This window comes from Carassius gibelio, chromosome A5 (assembly GCF_023724105.1).
Source record: "Carassius gibelio isolate Cgi1373 ecotype wild population from Czech Republic chromosome A5, carGib1.2-hapl.c, whole genome shotgun sequence".
In the NCBI taxonomy this organism is placed as follows: Eukaryota; Metazoa; Chordata; class Actinopteri; order Cypriniformes; family Cyprinidae; genus Carassius; species Carassius gibelio.
This window is the reverse complement of record NC_068375.1, coordinates 33,230,625-33,251,195: the sequence shown is the minus strand read 5'-3', so window position 1 is coordinate 33,251,195 and position 20,571 is coordinate 33,230,625. Positions and strand designations below refer to the sequence as shown.

The window sequence follows — 20,571 nt, the reverse complement described above, 5'->3', positions numbered from 1 at the left end:
TAGCACCTACAATGACTGTCCTGTGGCTATGACAAATAGGTAGGCTACTGTCGTCCAAGATGAAGAAATAAAAAAGGTTGCATTTAGTAAAAGTCTAGTTTACAAAAACTCAACACAACGGTTTTAAAGACGTTTCCAAAGAGTAGCCACATTTTTAGTTGTAAATATCAAGGCATTTTGGGGGGTTTACTGTGCAAATAATTTTTTTGTTTCCATAAAAGGTCAAATATGTGATTCTGTCATTTATTTAACCTAATGACCTTGACACTGTTATGAGGAACTCCATTATTTCTGTTTCATGCATTTTTTTTTTTTTTTTTTCTTGACCAAAATGATTTCCTACTCATTGGGTGCCACACTGATTTTGATTTGGCAATTTATTGTTCTTCAAGTTATATTTAAATCCAAACTAGCTGCAGTGATTATTCTGATTATGCCAACCTACTTAGGCCAAAATTCTTTTACATTATACTGCCTAGCTATTTTTTATTTATTTAAGCCATTCAAAACCTTTTTTTTTTAATTCAGATATTTTAAAGTTGTAAGTTCATCATAAATTATAGCCATTTTTATTAGTTCAGTTTTTTGTGCATTTTTCAATAACCTAAAATCATTGTGCCATATGTCAATTAAAAACAGAATCCCCTTCATTATGTTCAAATTGCTTCCTAAAGTCAAGGTAAAGTACTGTAAACCTTGTTCACAGAGTGAATGTGGGCTGTGTTTGTTTTGTGTGTGTGTGTGTGTGTGCATGCGTGCGTGTTCCAGACAGGATCATTGATTCATCAAGTGGTATGTTTAAACTTGTTTAACCAATAGAGAAGGGCAAGTGAACGACAGCTTTACATAGGTGTTGTGCAAATAGCATTGACAGAGTTGTATAGTCAGCTGAAGTGGTGAGTTATTATTGGCTAGCGAGTGTGAGTCTGTGCGGGTACATTCATGACAAATGACAGTGGCCTAACATGACCATTGAACTGTAAAACAGGGCTCAGTCACAAAAACAAACAGAGATATACTTCTTACATTCACTGTGAAAACAGTTGGCATAGTACTTCTTGAGAGCAAACGATTTACATGTTACATTCATATAAAAAGGCCAGTCTGTGTGTTCATTTAAACATTAAATTGCTAATTGAGTAGTAATTTCTCTGCTTTGCAGACGTTTTCAGTCATTTGACCCTGATAAGTAGGCATTCCCTGGTTTGATTAATAATGGCATGCTTACATTTTCATTAACACGTTCATTTTTGATGACAAACAGTCAAGGTCTGCACCCTAGAGACTATATGCCTTCTCATATAAGTTGTTCATAGCACATCACTTTAAGTAGAAGGTGTTCTAGTTGGCATTATTCTTTTGAGAATCCACCCACACAAGCAGTGTATTTTAGGCCACTGCAGATAAATGCATCTTTTTTTGAACTTCTCTGGTTTTGCATGTCTGATGAACAGTTAAGTGAGTAGAGCTCTTCATCTGGCAATGGAAAAGAAATCCATCAGATGTCTTTGTTTGCTGCTTAATGGTTTACTTCTGAATCAGCTTACCTGCTTCTATGGATTTTCCAGGGTTATTTAAATGTCAGTTGTGGGATATGATGTGGTGTGGTAGAAGCTTTGAGATACATTTTTAGCAAAATTACATCGTATCTCCCAGCTCTTTAAGTCCTTCTGTGTAATGAAGTATTTGATTGATAAGGATGCTGCAGTTATTCTCCTCTCATGAGAATGAGGATGCTTGTGTGAGTGTGTGTGGTTGTTCTGGTTACAGGAAGTAAATCCTCTTTGCTGAGCTGTATGGTTATATATTCCTCTGGGTTTCATGTTACAAGTTGGAATTGTAATTGTATAATTTTACATTATTTGATTGTGAACTGTTTTGTTTGCTTTTCTGTAGGGCTGGACCAGAATATTTGAATATTCTTTGTGGGTTGGTATTTGAGTTTAAATTTTGCGATTCGAATAATCGTTTTTTGTTTTTTTTGAACACCAGGCATCCCCTGTGGAACGGTATTCATTCGCACTAAAATAGTAGTTGTTTTTTTAACTATTGGGCTGAAAGGTTCTAAGGACTGTCAGGTACAGTTACAGTTGTATTTCCACGTGAGCCTGGTATGATTGCAAACCGTTCTCGGCCTGGACTACTCTGCCTGGCTACCAGTTTCTCCGTAGCTGGCTAAGCGGAAGCACACTATTTGATCAAACCACAATAGTATCACAAACAGCCAAGAACATTCATTATCAAAAAGAAAAAAAAGTCTGCTAAAGTTTTGTCTGTGGAGGAAACTGGAGGATTTGAAACTGGCCTACCACATCTAGCACATGAAGTTTGATAAATCACCCAAATTCTGTAGTATGCCTATAGTATATTGCTGGTGTAAAAAAAAACAAGCTGGTTTTATCCTCCATGTTAATCAGTAATTTTACACACGATAAAAACGTGCACTTAATCTGCTTGAAAAATACTTGCAAATATGGCAGCCATAAAAAAATAAAAAAAAACTTGCAGTAGCCCAGCCTAATAATAATCTGTCTATAAAAGTATTACTCTTAACAGACCTGTTTGTTTTGTATCACTAGTGCAGTGTCCGTTCTAGGAGCATATAAGCCCTGCCCACGTGAGGTGCGCCGCTTCTGGCTCGCACTGTTCTGTAGTTTACTAAAAGTTAATTTGTTCTGAACATGTTGCATTTCCGTATTGCACTAAAATAAGGCAGCAACACAATCACCACGCGTGAAGTCGATTGGATGAACAGTTCTCGACATAATATAAATGCAAACAGACAGACACACAGAGATTCCTGCCTTTATTGAAGAGAAGAATAGGTACAGCCCCTCCCTCCGAAGAGAAGTATCAGCGACCCCTTCCTTGCTATTGCATGTGAGTAAGTGTTTTGAAAGCATTATCCATATAAAACTGCCAATTATAGACAAGGCATTATAAAATGGTATACTTCTTACATCAGTGGATGGGGCCTATGGTACGATGATGTTAAACCATTTATCGTTGTCTTTCTCTAGAGGCAAATATCTTTGCCAGTGTGACATCACAGACCCCATAATATTTAAACAAACTATTTTTGGAACTTGGTTATTTATATATTTATTTGATAACAAGGAATATGTTTTAATCTATGGAATCTGCAGGGTGTAATAGTGCAAAGACTTGTTATATGTCAAGGATATTTTGATGTCTCATTTCATGACCCCTTTAAGATATGAGAAGGATGATGGAAAAACTTTTTAATATTCCCTAATTATTGTTTAGTTTTAATCACAGAAAATCGCTCCAACAGCTGGTGTCCGCACTTGCACATTAACTGCTCTGAAGGTGTCAAAACTTTTGATAACTATTCTAAATGTATCATGTCAGACAGGAGGATGGAGAGATGTGGTGAGGCACTGGACAGAGTTTTAATGTTTTTTTTTATGTCATATTTGTCTCTTTGAGAGCGGAAGCAAGTGAGTGTAGGAGATGAAGAGGTGGACATTTGAATGATAATGAAAACCGTGACCTAATATGCTGCTTTTTTTTTTTTTTAGATTTCATCGAGGTCATGTGGTTTCATAAGGGCTTGTTTGACTTTGACTCTAGTCAACACAATGTTCTGCGAAAGGCTGTAAACAGTAAGCAGTTTTCAAGGCCACATTTGAAAATTCACCTTGTTTATCACTTGCCCTGTTTTCCAGCTATTTTTTTTTATGAAACACTCGCTGGCAGAGAAAGCTGTTCAGGGATGACAGAAACGACGGACTGGCATTAGTGCTCCTCTGAAAATTGCAATAAAAATAATGGGGAAGAAATTGAGAGGAGTCATAAGTGGCTCATTAAGTAATAGAGTGTTTTCTTTTTAAACAGGCAGGCCTTCCCTATTCCAAGTTTCTCATTCTGTGAAAACTGTTTCTGTTAAACACTTAAACATTGAATTTGAGGATATGGTTTTATGATTTATGAGCATATGAGTAATTTTTTACTTGTGTAGTTCTGACACCATACAAATGTTTGCTGTAAACTTGTTTCTGACATGTTGGTGCCTGTTTTTACTTTCGTTTTCAATGCTTTTGGTTATCCGAGTTGTGGTTTCTGTCTGTTTCTGGGTGTTGATGAATCATTTCTCCAAACAAGTTTCAAATCATTACATGTACAGGTTTGTTGAATAAATATATCAAACAAGGCCTTAATCTAACCAAAGGAAATTATTTTATCTGCTTTATTTTATTGGCTTCTTTTTGTTTATGTAAGTGGTCATTAAAACATATAGAATTTCAAGCATTTTACACCTCTACAAGTACAAAACCAAATATGATTTCTGTTTAAAATTGGCAACTTTATACCCCGATATGGATTGCACATATATAGGGCTAGATAATGTATTTGAAAATTAATGTAAAGGAGTGAAAAAGCGTGAACCAAATAACATTCTTCGGAGCCACTAAAAGGTTAGCTGCTTGCTAGCGGTAGCCTGTTGCATAACAGTACATGAAAGTTCACTTACCACATACACAGAGTAAGGAGAACAGTCTGATAGGATGATGGTGAATGATTTGCAGATCATGAGCACCAATGACAAACATCTAATCTTGTCAAATGTGTCGTAAGTACTCCTGTCTGTTAGAGTCCTTGTGATTGCGAATCTCAAAAGCGGTTTCAATAGTGGCTTCCTGATGCCCGCAATTTATATACAGTCGCCTATACTTGACCAACGATATAATTGCGAGTAAAAGTACTGAATAATTTTTTTTTTTTATCCTACCATCTTGTACGCTATTTATTCACTTTAGGGTTTCTGTAGTACACATTTCCTTTCCGATTTAAGATTTCAGCTAACATTGTGATGTCTGTCAGCCATCAGCCCAACCCTATGTCCTATACAGGTGCTGGTCATATAATTAGAATATCATCAAAAAGTTGATTTATTTCACTAATTCTGTTTAAAAAGTGAAACTTGTATATTAGGGCTGCACGATATTGGGAAAAAATTACATTGCAATATTTTATTTTTCTGCGATTAAATATCGCGATATGAAATCTAATCAAATGTTTGCTTACAAACAAAAATGGGGTGAGCACACTTACATTCTCATTTTAAATGATTTAAACATCGACAACATCGGGTCAATTTCATTAATATGCGCGAGGGAGAGCGAGCAAGACAGCGCTCATGTTGTTTGAAGACGGGCTCGCTCGCTCTCGCTCTCTCTCTCGTGCTCTGTCTCTCTCTCTCTCTCGTGCCCTGTCTCTCTCGCGCGCACTCTCTCTTTCTCTTGCTCACTGTCTCTCTCGCGCCGTACAGTTAATGAATAATGGATCAACTACGAAAGCCTACATCGCACATCCTGTGATGTGACTATCGTGGATTCGAACATCGCGATTTTGATGCTTAAATGACACATTGTGCAGCCCTATTGTATATTACATTTCATTCATTACACAGAGACTGATATATTTCAAATGTTTATTTTGATGTTTATAACTGACATCTTATGAAAATCCCAAATTCAGTATCTCAGACAATTAAAATATTGTGAAAAGGTTCAATATTGAAGACACCTGGTGCTACACTCTAATCAGCAAATTAACTCAAAACACTTGCAAAGCCTTTAAATGGTCTCTCAGTCTAGTTCTGTAGGCTACACAATCATGGGGAAGACTGCTGACTTGACAGTTGTCCAAAAGACGACCACTGACACCTTGCACAAGGAGGGCAAGACACAAAATGTCATTGCAAAAGAGGCTGGCTGTTCACAGAGCTCTGTGTCCAAGCACATTAATAGAGAGGTGAAGGGAAGGAAAAGATGTGGTAGAAAAAAAGTGTACAAGCAATAGGGATAACTGCACCCTGGAGAGGATTGTGAAACAAAACCCATTCAAAAATGTGGGGGAGATTCACAAAGAGTGGACTGCAGCTGGAGTCAGTGCTTCAAGAACCACTACGCACAGACATATGCAAGACATGGGTTTCAGCTGTCGCATTCCCTGTATCAAGCCACTCTTGAACAACAGACAGCGTCAGAAGCATCTCGCTTCAAAAAGGACTGGACTGCTGCTGAGTGGTCCAAAGTTATGTTCTCTGATGAGAGTAAATTTTGCATTTCCTTTGGATATCAGGGTCCCAGAGTCTGGAGGGAGAGAGGAGAGGCACACAATCAACATTGCTTGAGGTCCAGTGTAAAGTTTCCATAGTCAGTGATAGTTTGTGGTGCCATGTCATCTGCTGGTGTTGGTCCACTGTGTTTTCTGAGGTCCAAGGTCAACACAGCCGTTTACCAGGATGTTTTAGAGCACTTCCTGCTGCTGACCAACTTTATGGAGATGCAGATTTCATTTTACAACAGGACTTGGCCCCAGCACACAGTGGCAAAGCTTCCAGTAGCTGGTTTAAGGATCAATGGTATCCCTGACCTTAACCCCATAGATTTGTGAAGAGGAAGATGTGATATGTCAGACCCAACAATGCAGAAGAGCTGAAGGCCACTATCAGATCAACCTGGGCTCTCATAACACCTGAGCAGTGACACAGACTGATCGACTCCATGTCATGCCGTACTGCTGCAGTAATTCAGGCAAAAGGAGCCCCAACTAAGTATTGAGTGCTGTACATGGTCATACTTTTCATTTTTATACTTTTCAGTTGGCCAAGATTTCTAAAAATCCTTTCTTTGTATTGGTCTTAAGTTATATTCTAATTTTCTGAGATAATGAATTTGGGATTTTCCTTAGTTGTCAGTTATAATCAACAAAATTAAAAGAAATAAACATTTGAAATGTATCAGTCTGAGTGTAATGAATTAATATAATGTACAAGTTTCACTTTTTTTTTTTCGGAATTAATGAAATACATAAACTTTTTGATGATATTCTAATTATATGACCAGCACCTGTATGTTTGTGCTAATTGTTTTACACCGGACTGCCTCACAAACGAGGGTCATTTCAGTGCTGGAGTTGTACAAAGGTTGCTTCTGAAAGAGGAATCGATAACAATGCTTTGTTGGGTGAACATCAGCTTCAAACAAAGTAAGCATCATTTATCATATTTTGTTTTCCAAAAGAGCTTCTTGGCTCTCTGTAAGACTAATGTTGCTAAATCTACCATAGTCTCTGTCTGTTTACAGTGGTGCTGTTTTCACGTACTACCAGAATGATTGTAAATAGGAATGTGGTAGTTAAAAATTGCATATAGTAGCAATGTGAAGTCGACTGCTTGAAACTGACGAGCTCATAATGTGATGGCATACAAAGGCACCATGAGACCAGCTATGTCATTATTTTTATTGCACCGTGCTCCCTGTCTGTATAATTCATCAATGCCCATTTACTTTAAAGTACAATCCGATTTGGTGATATTGTCCTGTTTTGCTGGAGCATGAGATCTTGAAGCTCCACACTCATCTAAAAAGGGAGGCAGGAGCACCAGCTCATTTGAATTTAAAGGGACAAACACAAAAACTGCGCGTTTTGGCTGATACCCTAAAAGTGGCAATTTCAGCAAGCTATAAACAACTGTTTGTGGGGTATTTTGAGCTAAAACTTTACATACACAATCTGTGGACATATGACAATTATTTTACCTCTTGTAAAAAGGGCCATAATAGGTCACCTTTAACATGAAAAATGCCTCAAAGGGAACTTTTTGTTTTAAATTGATTCAGTGCAGACAAAGTTAATGGACACGCATTAAAACAATTGCCCTTTTCACAATGTTGCTTTATTTAATGTCACCAACATAATCATCATGATTATATTGCCAATTTTTTGATAAATCACCATGTCTAACTCACACACGCACATTATTGCTTCTTAGTTGGGACAGGCTGAATGAGAGGATGTGTGTGCAGTCTCATTGGTGAGCCTCTGTGTGTGTGTGTGTGTGTGTGTGTGTGTGTGTGTCTTAGAGCATGTTTTCTTTATAAATGATGCTTGCTGTGAAAGCAATTAGCGTAACAATTGTCGACAAGCTCCTGCTCTGAACGTGAGATGACTGCCTTGGCTCTACGGGGATAAGCCTTTATGGTGTAACTGATATTAAGAATAATTGCTGAGAGTGCTATTCCCACATTGAAATAAGATATGGAGATGGGAGAGGTACTCAGCAGGCTATCGTCCCCTCTCTCACACTCCTTCCCTCTCAATTACCCTGCCCTAGTACATTTTATTGCATTTATGCTTTGCTGATTGGTGTGAAACAAAAGGCCTGTAAGCCTCAGTGACCTTTTCAGTGTTAACCTAGGTCTTGATTGGCTAAACGCTAGCAGGAAAGGTCATCAAACCAATTACAAAATGTTACTCTCTGTCCCATTGGATCTGATGACTTGGAAAATTGTGCTCCAAATCTGAATGGACATACTGGTTATTTTATGTATACAGCTCATTTGCATTCAATGATCCCGGTTAATTAAAATATGTTCTCCGAATATTTTGCTAATGTATTAAAGGGATAGTTCACCCAAAAATTAAAATGACTCCATGATTTACCATCCAAGCCATCCTAGGTGTATATGACTTTTTTTTTAGATGAATTTAATCAGTTATATAAAAAAAATGTCCTGACTCTTCCAAGCTTTATAATGGCAATGAATGGGGGTCGAGATTTTGAAGCCCAAAAAAGTGCATCCATCCATCATAATATGTGCTCCACACAGCTCAGGGGTTAATAAAGAGTTTCTGAAGTGAATGGATGTATTTTGTCGGAAAAATATCCATATTTAAATCTTTATAAACTGTACTCCCTAGCTTCTGCTAACTGTTGTATGTGCATTCACGAGAGAGTGGATTTACAGTAAGTGGAATAGGATGTAGACTATAGAATAGTCTATTGTGTTTTCCAGTCAGACTACCAAAATGTAAAAAAACGCTGCCCGACGGGCATCTTAAATGCATATCTCCTGTGGGTCCTTAAAAACTCATAAAGTAGTATCAAACTTAAAGCCATAACAAGTTTTAAATTTGTTAAATGGTATAAAAATGTCTTAATTTCAAGAGGTCTTACAGTTGGGGACGGAAATACAAGAGTCGCGATATGGTTGGATTAAACTTCAAAAGGCAATGATGTCCTTGAATAAGCGTTGTACGTTTCAAGTCAAAACGTGGCTCTGATGCATTTATTTGAATGTATCTGAAAGGAACCGACTGTCCTCAGAAACGCGCCATTGGCTTTTTTACATTTAATTTTACCTATAATTCCTGAAAAAGCAATGTTTATGAGCGTGGAGCTACTTTGTGTAAAGCCGTTACTGAGGAAACTGCAATATTTCAGATTCAGATATTTTGAATCCCTAATCTTAACAAAATATTATATCTACTTAATGAAAATAAAGTTCTTGCGGGATTCCTAAAGAAAACAAAACAATTGTAAAACAATAAAATAAATTCAGATGTTCAACATTCTAGGAACCTTTCAACATGGATTTCACAGGTTTTTCAGTTTGTATGTTGGAATCAAATGGAATCAAAGAAAGAGCCTACTGCCCATGGCTCCCTGTGTGAGGCTATTGACATGGGACGCGGCAAGCAGTGGAACCGAGGTGCCACCATTAGCCTACTGGCAGCAAACTATATTAACGCTAATGATCGTTGCATGCCTTAATGGCTAGTATTTCCTGTCACTGTTTAAGTTTAGAGATGAAGATTGCTATCTAACAATTAGGATATGATTTTAAAATGAAACCACTGAGGTGAATCTTGGAATTATTTACTTATTCATTTTTTTTAAATACAGATATTCCGTTTTTGAGAACGATACAGTATTGCCAAACAAAATATCGCAATACTCATATTTATCGATATTTTCTTACACCCCTATTCAGTATTGTATAAAATGAAGTTAAGTGACAACACAGCCCTTTCACCACCACTGCTTGCTGCCAGTTCTAGAAGGGTCATCTTGATTTTTTGGCTAAATGATGATCGTTAGAGCATGTACGGTTTAATACTGTAGTATTTAAATGTACAGCCATTGCTCTACTTCAATGGTCGCTGCAGATGACAGCGCTTTTTTTCTGTATTCTAGCTTACAGCTTAATGACTTCCTGCCAGGGCTAAATTATGTGCTCACTTCATAAATCCCCCCCTATTTTCGGCCCTAACCTTCCCTCGCATGCACCGCTCCAGGTGCTGATGAAACCGTTCCCCTTCTGCATAATCATATTTCCTCTAGCATGAGCCAAAAACAGCCAGAGAGCCAGAGCTGCTTTTCTCTGGAACACTCCCCTGTACTCGTCCCTCATGTTCCATGACTTTTAAATGGTTAAGTGGGAGACTTAGATTCAGATTAAATACAGTATACTTGTACAGAATTAGACAAGTAGGAATTCTAGAACTTTGATAAACATAACCACACAAATTTTTAACCTTTAATAATTGTATGACTTAATATGAAGGCTTAGTCTACATATATTTTTAGATGCACTATTTATATATTTTATGCTAAGTATATATATATATATATATATATATATATATATATATATATATATATATATATAAGCACAACTATCCAAAAGTTTGGTTTGGAATAATTGTTTTAATGGTTTTGAAATAATCCTGTTTTTTCACCAAATATTGTTGATTACAATTTAAAAGGAATTTCCTCTGAACATTTTTTTTAATGTAGTTTATTCCTGTGATGGCAAAGCTGAATTTTCAGCAGGAATTACTTCAGTCTTCACATTCATGATCCTACAGGAATAATTCTCATATGCTGATTTGGTGCTCAACAAACATTTACATCAAGTTTATTCTTCAGTATTTCATTGTACATTTATTCCAGTGGATTTATGCTGAATATAATACCAATTTATCCAAGCTATTCTTCCATTTTTCTGTTGCTGGAGTGTAGCCTCGAGCATACAGATGATCTGTGGTTAGTGAACATTGACGTGCAGCGTCAACACTTCCAGAGTAGAACCTCAAGCTGTCACAGCATGAGTCAGGGCTGGTTGCTTCCAGTGTAAAAATGGTGTTATTGTCTGTAGGCAAGTTCTGGATGGGGGGGCTGATGTCTTGGAAATCATCTTGCCAACAATCTTACAGGTGTGAAATGAACATTCTAAAGCAGGATTACTGTGCTAAAGTTATTGTGTGTTCTAGAACATTCACAGATAATGAATGATGCCAATCCAAATAATGAAATACTTCTATTTCATTACTTATATAAGCAATGGATTGTTTGTATAGCTTTTTATTTTATTTTTTTTGCGTAGCAATCAAGGGATTTCTGTATATATTATTTTTAATAACTAAGAATGCACATCCAAAAAAACTGTATGGTATTTCATCACAGGTTTGTCTTTCACTAATCACAATTTAGCTTAAAACACTTTTGCCCAATTAGACACATGAAAAAGCATTTGATATCCCCTCATTCTTGGAGAAAAATATGGCACACTCTAGATTAAATATGGGTTCACCTTCAAAGAGGATAAACATGACTGACCCTTGTGCTGACCACATTGTTGTGAATGGTGAATTATTGGCTGCTGAGACCATGAACCCATTGCAATTTACCTGCCATTTGTAGTATCAAGTGTTTAATAGGGATATGCAGGTATAAAAGTTTCCTGTTGCGATAAATTGATAAAGCTTTTATCATATATAAGGTATATGGTATTGTCATGGTATTGAAATTTAGTTTAAAAAAAGGTGGTCATAATACAATATAACTGGTTAAATAACTTTTTTTTTCCGTCTAACAACAGTAACAACATTTAAATACAATAAAGAGATACAGAAAAATATATAAAGTTAAAATATTATAAAAAAAATATTTAAGGTGCAATTCATGAGCAATAGCTACATTTGCTACAGAAGTTATTTATCTTTGTTAAAAAATACAAGTCTTAGTTCATGGTAAGCTCATTAAATAACACAGCTGAAACTAGGGTTGCACGTTTTCAAGTTTTTCATTAACCGTTAACCGAGGCCCTTAGCGGTTAATACTCGGTTAACCATAGTGTGCGCCAGGGTTTCCGTTGTCCGGTAATTTCCGGACATTGGCCGAAAAAAAAAAAAAAAAGAAATGTCCGACAAAATTTAATCTCTCCGGTCAAATTGTCCTATTAAAACTGCCTAATAATCCCGCCCTCTAACACAATCTGAATTTGAGAATAAGCCTAAAATGTATAAAGCAAATATACACCGACCTTTGGCTATGTTACAAAGGAACAGGCTCTAGTAATAGTTATGTAACTTTCCGTGTTTAGGCGAAGGTAACAAGCAGGCTCCGCGGCCGCCTCGCTAAGGCTATTTGGACGGGACTAGTTTTACAGGGGGTCGTTAGAGAAATCTGCGTTTCACAGACGTACTTGGTGATTTTAATCCCGTCCGAATCTGCCACGTCTGTGTTTTTCTCACACAACCTCTGTGATAATTCCAGAGCAAATTACCTACCATTTTTCAGCAAACTCAGTGATCCTCTGAGAAAACTAATCCCGTCCGAATGCGAATGTCTGTGATTGCCGGTGATATTTTATTTCACAACGCGTTTCCTTGTGTGTTTTGGCCAACGTGAATTACCGTAGATGCTCTTACCGCGCGGATGTTTGATAGATTTGCTTAGCGGCCAATAAATAATAATAAAAAAATAATACAAATAATAAAATCAAGAGCAAGATCGCGTAAAATGTTAATACCGGTTATTGTAATATCAGCATCAGGTAAGATTACTCACGTTCATTTATGTACTCCGTTACATAATGTTTTATTTACATTTAATTAAAAAAGGAAAACAATTAAACTAAGGAACCACACATTAACATTGTTTTGTTATACTAGCCATTTAGTATTTATTGTGTAATAATACTAAGGCATTCATTCTAAATGAATGCAATGCACGCATACAGAGCGCGTGATCTCTGTGACGCCCAGATGCACAAATCTGACCCTCCCACCTCTGTAATAAACACGGAGATGTTAGTCCCGTCCGAATTGGTACATGAAAATCACAGATGTCAGGTGGTAAGAATCGAAACTCAAACGTAGTTTAGAAAACTAGTCCCGTCCGAATAGTGCTTATGACTATGTTTGACAGGTACAATATTTGAAAATCGATAATTAAAATTATTAATTTAAATTACATTTATATCTGAATTTATGTCAACCTATAGACTTTCAAATATCAAAATGTCATGAATTAATATGTATTTGTGTACAAAATGACATATAAACATATTTTCCTATTATATTTTGCCTGGAAACGCTTCCAACAAGGCGTCGGTTCTATTTCTAGCATGCACGCGTCGAGCCGCGCCTGAGCCGCGCGTCTCACGCAGGCAGTCGGCAAGCTCTAACCTGTTAACATGGGAGCCGAATTAAAAACAGACACGCCACGCAGCTGAGATGCTTTCGCCCATCGCCACGCATCCAGTGTGTCCTGACCGGCCTAATGATGCCCGGGTGTTGGCTGTTGAGATTACAACAACGAGGTTGTACTTGAAGTATATCTAAGCACTGTATTGCAATACTTGCATTTTGCCCCGTCACTCTCAATTTTAAAGTGCTCTAACGCTGTACTCTTTTTTTGCCCGCTTCATATTAGAAAAATGACGACTTCTTGTGGACATTACAAATGTCTGGGAGCGCTCTGGCGGTCTCTGGTGGTGCAAAAATGTATTACAACTAAATTCAATGCACGCCATTGACGTCACTTAACCGAGCAAAATGTTTCACTCGGTTACGCAATTTTTAACGGTTAATCGGTTAACCGGTTAACCATGGACACCCCTAGCTGAAACTTTTGATTTTAGTGAGTGTTATTAAATATTGGAATACCTAAGATTAATGAATGTTCAGAAGAATGTTTCATTGGCAGTTTGTCAACTAATGAATTGTTAACTAATGAAGCCCTAATGTAAAGTGTGAATGAACAATAATCAAAACACTTTCAAACAATATCTAGGCCATAATGTAGTCCAGATTAAAATGGGGAAAAAAGTTTGGAAATAAATAGCCTATTTAGTCTAAATATTTAAGTATTTAACGCTGTGATGAACACCATAGCGAAAACCACAAAATCTGAATGGCTATTTAAATATGTTTTAGAAAGCAGCACAGCGGCATCCACGCATCTTTTAAGCAGCATACAGCTGTGTTGTGCATTTTGACCAGTTGATGGGAAAATTATTCTTAAAATGCATTCCAAATTCAGAATAATTTGTAATATATAATTATTCACAGTATTTAGAAGTGCTCACGATAACGATATCATTCATATTCAATACCGTGATATATCGCATTCCCGAAAACCGACACATGTCTGATTGGAATTGTTGTCTTGGAAACACTGAGCAGTCAGTGTGACTGCAGCATTGTGTTTTTTCCATGTAAATGCAATAAGATGCTATACAGAATGCTTTACTCATGGTCAAATGGTGTTTGTCGGGGAGCAGCTGTTATGTTGATGTTGTGGGTATTCGACTGGGCAACAGAGAGGGCCTGACTGTCTGGCTACATTGAGGCTGGAAATAGCATACTGCCCCCCCCACACACACACACACTGCTGCCACAGTGACAATGCATTGGAAATATAAGAAAAACACCCTATTCTGCTGAGAGGAACACAGTTGTGCTTCACTGCCATCAGTTCCGACTTCCGAGTTGACTGTATTCCAGTTGTTACTGGAAAATTATCTTTTTGTCAGATGTTTTAACCTTAGTGACGTGGCAGCAGTGACGGATGTGGCTTTGACATGCTTCACAAATGCAATAACTAAAAAAATAAAATAAACTGTAGCCAGTCTTAAAATAGTTATGTTTTAATGTTTTTGAACATCTCCTATGCTTACCAAGGCTGCATTTATTTGACCAAAAATACAGTTAAAACAATAATATTGTGAAATATTGTTACAATTTATGTGGAACTTGTGTGGAAATTGTGTTTTCACAGTTTTTGTAAAAACTTTTAGATTAATAGAAAATTCAAAAGAATGAACTTTTTGATTTGGCAATTTCTTTTTCTAGAGGAAATAGAAGGTACACCTTCATTAGGTCTTAGCTATTCACCTTTTTGGGCTCCTGTAGCCTGTGTGAGACCGGCACGGTGTCTTGGGCAGGTTTATTCTGTACGCCTCAGAGTGCTCTTCCAGAACTGGCACACTGTCTGGCTGTTTATTGGTTTTGTAATGGGATCCATATCAGGAATTTTTGGCAGACACAGAGTAAATGAGCTAACACACATTTGAACCGCACAGGATAAATAGGAGTCATTGTTTGGTGCAGAAAGCACAATAGTGTTTCTGTCTCAACACCACGGCCTTAACGCTTCACAGAGCCAGAGAAAGATATAACAAAGCTTTGGTCAAAGTAATCAACTAATTGTGTGATTTCCTGACCTGAAGGTTTTGTAAAAACTCAAAGCAGGTCTATTTAGTCTGTGAAATTGCTGTGATTCTCACCCTCAGCTCTGTGTTGTACTATACAACACCTATTTTATTTGTTGGTCTGCATTCCATGGAGATGGGAAGGTGGGGTGTTTGGCACCAGTCCTGCAATGATCTCTCCAAACTCTGCTGACACATGGGTGTGGAACACGTACACACTTCACACGCAGCTATAAAATGCCTTTGTGGCATTTGGTCCTTTGAAATCTTCCTAGAAATTTTCTAGACTGTTGGTTCTAGAGTGCTGCAGGCAGAAACGTGGTTCTTGTGATCCAGGGTGCTGACTGCATTGCAGCCATTCTTAAAATGTACACGTCTAATCACTTCGCTGTTGAATGCTCTGGACCATTCTTTGGGCTGAGAGTCCTGGACTGAATTTCGCATCAAGCTCCCTGAGACCATAATGTTAAAGAGTGTGAGATTGATAATTGCTTGTATTTTAATTGTTTTATAGTCTCATAGTTTCAAATATTTATTTATTGACTGCGTTTCGGTAGTCAATAAATTAATATTTTGATATTTTTTTTGCATAGTGTGCGGGATTTGTTTTTTGCTTTTTCATTTTTGACCTTGTTGGTCTTTGTATCCAAACCACCTATCCTATCTATTGATGTCAGGTTTGCAGAGTTTAATTGTTAAATAATCTCAAACTCAAATGATTCTTTCTTCAGCACGCAAAATGTAAAAATCATCAAGGCATCTTAAATGTATCAAAGTTTCAAAAAAATATTAACTGTTTTCAACATTAATAATAATAAGAAATGTTTAATGAACTACATGTAATTGGAGTTACATGAATAAATTACAAATAGATTATAATATAAAACAGTTATTTTAAATTGTAATATTATTTTTCAACAATTTTTTTTCTGTACATTTGATCAAATAAATTCAGCCTTGCTGAGCATGAGAATTCTTAATTGTATTATTATTTTTTTTATCTTTTTGACCCCAAACTTTTGAACTGTAGTATACATGACAGCATTTTTCTATTGTTAAATTAAACTTCTTGTTCTTAAAATGATAAAATGGTAAAGATTGACTAGAACACACATGATTTAAAAAGTTTTTGGAAGATTTTATGCTCTCACATTTCCAAGGGTTCTCCATAAGGAAATCTCAAATAGTTCTGCAGTAATCAGAAAGCAATGGTGAAACAATGTTACGTTAGTAGTCAAAGGAAGGAGGCAGCGGGAACTGGCGAACATTTAAATAACTTTAATAATCAATCAATCAATGAACTTTATTTATATAGAGCTTTAAACAAAATACATTGCGTCAAAGCAACTGAACAGCATTCAATAGTAAACACTTTGTCAATAATGCAAAATGATAGTTAAAGGCAGTTCATCATTGAATTCAGTTATGTCATCTCTGTTCAGTTTAAATAGTGTCTGTGCATTTATTTGCAATCAAGTCAATGATATCGCTGTAGATGAAGTGACCACAACTAAGCAAACCAGAGGCGACAGCGACAAGGAACCAAAGCTCCATCGGTGACAGAATGGAGAAAAAAACCTTGGGAGAAACCAGGCTCAGTTGGGGGGCCAGTTCTCCTCTGACCAGACGAAACCAGTAGTTCAATTCCAGGCTGCAGAAAAGTCAGATTGTGCAGAAGAATCATCTGTTTCCTGTGGTCTTGTCCTGGTGCTCCTCTGAGACAAGGTCTTTACAGGGGATCTGTATCTGGGGCTCTAGTTGTCCTGGTCTCCGCTGTCTTTCGGGGCAGTAGATGTCCTTTCTAGGTGCTGATCCACCATCTGGTCTGGATATGTACTGGATCCGGGTGACTGCAGTGACCCTCTGATCTGGATACAGACTGGATCTGGTGGCCACGGTGACCTCGGAACAAGAGAGAAACAGACATATATTAGCGTGGATGCCATTCTTCTAATGATGTAGCAAGTACATCGGGTGTTATGTGAAGTGTTTTCGGTTCCGGTTTACCTAATTAATGCAGCCTAAAAATCCTTTAACAGATTTTTGGATAATAACAAAATAAACACAAAACAATGTGACAGCCCCTCGCGGATGATTATCGCACACAAACAGAACCAAAACAAAAAATACAATCCAGGCCTGGTCCTCTCTCGTCTTTCACTGCAGTCACTCCTCCTTTTTTACCTTCCGAAGCTCCTCCGTGGTACTCGAGACCGGTGAGTGGTGCAGGTGTCGCTCATTATCACTTTCACTCCACCAGCCTCGCTCCATTCCCACGGCTCCATTCCCAAGGCTCTCCTGCTGTATTTTCTCTTCCTGTTGCTGTCTGTCTCCATCTCTAACAACCTCAAGTATGTGTCTTTATGTATGTGATGGCTCTAAAAACATCTTGTTTAATCAGTTTGTTAGTAGGGCTGTTGCAATTACCTGAATATCGCAGAGGAATGCAAGAATTACAGCCTACGCGAATTTGCATGTTTTCTTTTTCATAGGGTTATGTCCTTCTCATTTTACACTTTGTGCAAGTGCACTAAATAAGTTAGTAATGATAACTTAATGTGTAACCTTTTGATTTGCACAAAGGCTCTGTTGATTTACATTAAACAAGCCTAAACAGACAGCGAATGAGAGCGAGAGATCAACTAAGCATGTGCGATTACTTGTGATTCATATATTTATGAAAATAGGTTGTTATGTCCAAGAAAAGCCAAATCTCTGTCTTGGCATCGACACATTGTTGGTAAACTGAGCCTTCTAACGTGGTGCTTTAATGTATGTATATGTGTATATATGTGTGTGTTTGTGTGTGTGTGTGTGTGTGTGTGTGTATATGGTGATAATACTGCACACCGCACTATTGAGCCACTCAGCATTACCGCAAGGGAAATTCCTTCACCGTGACAGCGCTATTTGTTAGCAGGCTGCTAAAAACAGCAGTGATCTCCACTACCCACATACTCACACAGTTACACTCTCACACGAACAAACAAACCCAAGCATACTGTCTGCAACTGAAAACCTGACAAGATGCCAAACTCGACACCGATTTCTTTCAAAAGGCAAAATGCTATGTGGTACAGAACAAGAAAGCAGGGATAGTTGAAGAAACGGTTCACCCTAAAATGAAAATGATAATTTTCTTACCTCAAATTCATTCACTAATTGTTATAATCTTCTCCGCTGCTGAAGTGGGGTTGTACTGGATCAGTCTTAATTGTGAATGAATCATTAGATTGGCTTTGTGAATCGAATGATTCATTAAAAAGACTCTACTAACATAATCCCACTAATTTCTGGTTTTGTTTTCCACTTTAGAAAGTCATGTGGCTTCCATGTCTTTATGGTGTGTTATGAAGATTTCATGCAGTTAAAATCCTCTGCTTTTCTTGTGCTTTCCCTAGGGATGCATTTTGGAGCATTAGTGAATCTTGCAATTCCTCCTCTCACCACTTTATTTATCATAATATATTGAATTTTGTAACTTGTGTTCTGAGTGCAAGCTCACTGAATGCACATTTGGCCAACATAATTTTTTTATGTATCTATAATAATTAATGATAATATTGTACTGTAAAATTACAATTAATATTATTATTAAATTTAAAAAAAATACCATTTTAAATATTTATTATTATTTAATTATTATTATTTTTTTACTGTATAACTCTAAAATTACAATAGTAATATGTCTGTCTTAATTTATTCATTTTCAAACATTAAACCATCGAGATCTTATTTTTGTGGAATACTATGTGGAGCTCTTCGATTTTCTCTTTTGTTGGAAACAGCTGCTTTATAAACACTTATAAGTATGAGAAGATGGTTGAGGCATGTTGCATTACCAAATGCACCCATAGCCAGTTTTATTTAGATTTATTGCGTAGGCCTCGTGCCAGTGTTTATACTTTTTGGATAAAGCAGCCTCTTCATGACAACACATAGTCTCTGTATAATAAGGTGGCATAGGAGAAAGTATTTTAGTTACATCAAGTACAGCAGTGCAACCGAGGCAGAACACACACACACACACACATAGCCACGTTCATGCTGTGCTTGCTGATGCAGCCCTCTGGACTAGGTCATCGGCGGTCCCAGTCAAGCGATGGATGACCTTTCCGGGGACGCACGCCTCTCCTCCTGTACTGAATATTATTCAGGTATTTTCGGCAGAAGCCTATCAGTATTCAGAAGAATGCTGGCATGACTGTGTGCTTGTGTATTCACCCTTGTAATGCATGTTTGTGAATAACAAAGATAAAAAGGATATAATAGAAAACAAACCAACAAGCCCCAGCGCAAAGGACGTCTGAGAGATTCTGAGGGGCACAGCCGAGAAAACGACATGGATGGCTCTCTAAATAGCATTTAGTGTGTGTTTTTTTTTTTTTTTTTACGGCTCCTCACAAGCAAAAGAAAAACAGCAGAGAGGAAATCTATGCATCAGTAGATTCAAATCCGTTTCATGCCTAGAAGGCATTCTAGAGTTGTACACTACAGAGGCTTTTTGTTCTGCCTCTTTGCCTTTTTTATATCTCCACAATGTCTTGCATTACATGCACAGCTTGATAACAGAGAGTTGCATGTTTTTTTTTTTTTAGTCACTGCATCCACTGCAGAAATCTCTAATGAATATTGATAGATGGTTGTTTTGGCAACTGTGAGGTCAGAGTTCTTTTTCTCTTTCCCCGAGAGGAACAGAGCAATGCCAAAGCATGACAGATGTGATTGTGTGCAAACAGGCCTCTGCCGAACCCAGCATTCCTCTCGTAGACACCAAAGCGATGGTTTCTGTCCTTGAGGGCAGTAGCCACTCTATTAGTGTGTTTATATTGAGGCTATACTATTTATTGTCATTGTATTCTTGGCTTAATAAAGTAATTGGTTCATTGTGTACACTGTTGGGAGAATAGGAATGGAAGTGGTTTTTCATTTAGCAGATGCTTTATGCAGAGCAACTGCAGTGTTTTTTTTTTAATTTAATTTAATTTTTTTAAATTTCATTAAATAATTTGCCCTTTCTCAAATTGAGCCGATCTCAGATGCCTGTCTTTGTGATGTCACACAGACAGGCCCCTCCTACAATAGTTTGATTGACAGTAGCGTTTCAGCACAGACTGGACTGGCGCCTTACCTTAGACCTGCCCTGAGTGAGCTGTCATCAGTCCACCGTTGTTTTGGTGCACCCCCGATCTACCTAAATGCGTCTGTTCAGTTCACGTGAATTATTTGTGACCCAGCTTCAATGCCAGAAGAAAGG

At 37.4% G+C, this 20,571-nt stretch overlaps 1 protein-coding gene across 11 annotated transcripts in view; it reads left to right on the top strand.

The window, feature by feature from the left end:
* fbrsl1 (fibrosin-like 1) overlaps window positions 1–20,571 on the top strand; it is a 268,766-nt gene that overhangs the window by 1,627 nt on the left and 246,568 nt on the right. The window lies entirely within an intron of this gene.